The sequence below is a fragment of the Oncorhynchus nerka genome, linkage group LG2 (genome assembly GCF_034236695.1).
Source record: "Oncorhynchus nerka isolate Pitt River linkage group LG2, Oner_Uvic_2.0, whole genome shotgun sequence".
In the NCBI taxonomy this organism is placed as follows: domain Eukaryota; kingdom Metazoa; phylum Chordata; class Actinopteri; order Salmoniformes; family Salmonidae; genus Oncorhynchus; species Oncorhynchus nerka.
The window spans coordinates 35,907,445-35,910,620 of NC_088397.1; the positions used below are offsets into that span (position 1 = coordinate 35,907,445).

The window sequence follows — 3,176 nt, forward strand, 5'->3', positions numbered from 1 at the left end:
AAGATGGATAGGGGGCAGGAGGATATGTTATGGTATAAATTACCATGGAGATTTATTCTGTGGAGCTAGACTGCTCCAGACCAGGCTAAATTCCAGGATCTATTTAATCTCATCCCTAATGTCAGTCAGCAGTCACCACAAATGGAAACCAATAGTTATTTCACTGCTCACTATACATTGTTATCACATATAACTAGACCCACTGTTATTATTTAAACGTTTGTGATCATTAATTTCAATGATTTTGGATAAAAAATGATTTTTAGATGATGTTGCTATCATTAGATAATTTACAGTTTCCCATAGACTATAAGGCTATATATAAAATGATAGAATATTAGGGCCACAGAGGGGAAAAAAACACAAGTCATAATATTGTAACCAGTTGTTTTAAAGGAGGACAGTTGTTAAAATGACAGATGTGGGGCATTTCGTGAAATTGTACTTCAGTATGGTTTCATAAACAAAGACATGCTGATGTGCCAGAATATTAAGTATCACATTGTCATAAGTATCAAAACTGTAAAAACAATATGTAGCTTTTCTGCAGAAAGAACCAGCCTCATGACTTTATCCTTTTTCTTCAGTGTGGCCCTAGTACTCTGTCATATAAACAAATACACATTCCATATGAATATAAAAACACAATGTGTAACATTATGTTCCTTTATTGAATAAGGACAAAACAAAGCAGGTAAACCATCAGCTCCTTTCGAAACTGAAGTCACAGTGACTCTACAAGATGGAAAGCACAGAATCCAAGCATATTATACAAAATGATACATACACATTCAAAGGTCTGTATATAACACACCCTGCATGTCTGCACACTAAAATAAATGCAGGACAAATCCATACACATCAACTGAACAGACAAATGAATGGATGCAGTAGCCTCCCTGCAGCCTTGTATTACACACAGTATACCGCACAAACATCATAAGAGGCCAAATTCGTCAAAAACGAACCCAAAAAACCCAAATTCCTCTGCCACCGCAGGACATATTTAACCAAAATTGAAAGCACACATACTAACTAAAATAATTCAACACATATTGGTCCCTCAGCAGCCGACCACTGTCGTCATCAGGAAGATTGCCGGATTGTCCCAGTCCATGGCTGGTGGCACTCTGGGGCCCTCTCCTTCCTCAGGCAGGCCACATTGTGGAGGACAGCACAAGCCACAGTAATATCACATGCCCTAACAGGGCTGACCCTTAATTTGTGAAGGCAGTGAAAGCGTGCCTTCAGGAGGCCAAAGGTCATTTCAACTCTGGCCCTGGTCCTGGCATGGGCATGGTTGTAGGCCTGCTGTGCTTCCTGGGGGTCTGTGAAAGGTGTCAGGAGAAAAGGCTGGCAGCCATACCCCTGTCTCCCAGCAACACACCAGAGAATTCACCTGTCAACACAAAATCTCATCATTACTACCTCATAAACACAGTGATATTCTTGACACAGCCATGATGGTTATAAATAGGGGTTGTGTGGCTTACCTTGTGATAGGCACTGATAGATTTCAGAGGCCCGAAAGATTCTGGAGTCATGGACTGAGCCAGGCCATTTTGCCACAACATTGCTGATCACACAGTCAGCATTGCAGACCATCTGAAATCATAAGATGAGGAATATTACACCAATCAATGCACATCACTGGCAATGCAGTGTTCGTCAATGGACAATATCAAAAAGTTATGTTCACCTGAACATTAATGCTGTGAAAGGATTTCCTATTCACAAAATCGGCCTCATGGGCACCTGAGGGGGCTTTTATCCTTATGTGTGTGCAGTCCACTGCACCAATGACATTGGGGAAACCTGTCACACAAAGTAATGAGTATCCTACTATGTGTTAACAGTTGTCCTGTAATTTGTAGATCCTCTTACCTGCAATCCTATAGAACTCCTCTTTGATGTCACAGAGTCTTCTGTGGCCAGGGAAGGAGATGAAGACATCTGCTAATGCTTTGATAGCCAGACACACACTCCTTATTGTGCGGCAAATTGTGGCCTTGTTCAGCTGTTCTGCATCCCCCCACTGAGTACAGGAAGGCTCCACTAGCAAAAAAGCGCAAGGCCACACAAACCATTTGCTCCACACTCAGTGCATGGCTCCGTGCAGTGCGGTGCTTAATCCTGGGACCCAGTAGTCTGCATAGATACCTGATGCCATCTGCAGAAAACCTGTAGATGGTCATCAGGGAAGGCCAGTGGGTCCAACCGGTCCCTGAAGACCCTTTCTCGCCTGAAGGCTCTCCTCAGCACAAGTGCTTCTTCATCCACCACATCTCGCACGAATGGGCATGCCATTGTCAGAGCAGAAAGGAACACACAATTTTGGGCCTTCATATAGGCTAGTGGCCACACCTGGTGCTGGGGGGGTGGGCAAAAGAGGGCGATGCCTTATAACGATGACTTGGTTGTACTGATTGCTGGGAAAATAAAAAAACCTTAGAAAGATGCCACCGTCCTGTGTGCTCACAATAAGAGCTCATATGTCATGGCTCACTTGACTTTACGAGAATATACCTAATTTTTATTTTGAGCTGTGTCATCTTCTTGGAGCTGGGGAGGAAAGAAAAATAATGATTAATACATTTGTGTTACAGTTAGCATACAGTGTACATTGAAGGCATATCTCACCTCCCTCTCAAGTTTTTTTATTTCAAGGTCCAGTTTCCTAATTGTCCTCTTTTTTATTTCGGACTCCAGTGCAAGATTTTCCATCTTTTTTCTTCTTGTACTGAATGTCTATGTCTGCCAGTTCTATTTGGCGCCGGAGGTGGTTGCCATACAACTTTCTGATAGCTTGTGAGCTCTGTGAACACAATACAATTAGCGCAGCTGGAATTTGGCAGGATGTGGTGTCCTTTTATTAATACGCACTATGTTGCCAGGCTGGTTTTCCCACTGTATAGCATCTGGGTCCTGTAAAAGAAATTAGATTTTTGATTTTGATGAGGACTCCTCACAATTGTAGAGTAAATAGTACTTTCACAGTCTTAACATGATACCTCATGCCTTCTGGAATCAGAGAGATGGTCTCCTCCTCATCATCGTCTCCATCATGTGCTGTTGCTGCTGCACTGGGGCCTTCACCCTATCACATTTAATCGGATTCATATTGAAGCTAGTAGACAAGACATGCCAGGCCTACAGTATGCCTTTGATGGAGTACT

General features: G+C 42.6%; 1 long non-coding RNA gene across 3 annotated transcripts; it reads right to left on the reverse strand.

The window, feature by feature from the left end:
* Positions 1–1,490: 1,490 nt before the first annotated feature.
* LOC135572461 (uncharacterized) lies at positions 1,491–2,927 on the reverse strand. Of its 3 annotated transcripts, none has more exons than XR_010464317.1 (4): positions 2,884–2,927; positions 2,641–2,815; positions 1,885–2,562; positions 1,491–1,605 (listed from the first exon to the last, which is right to left on the reverse strand). It is a non-coding gene; the product is annotated as an uncharacterized LOC135572461 (long non-coding RNA). The 3 variants fall into 3 exon arrangements; XR_010464319.1 differs by having other exon boundaries at positions 1,885–2,429; positions 2,527–2,562; positions 2,641–2,921; XR_010464316.1 differs by having other exon boundaries at positions 2,641–2,921.
* Between the last annotated feature and the right edge of the window lie 249 nt (positions 2,928–3,176).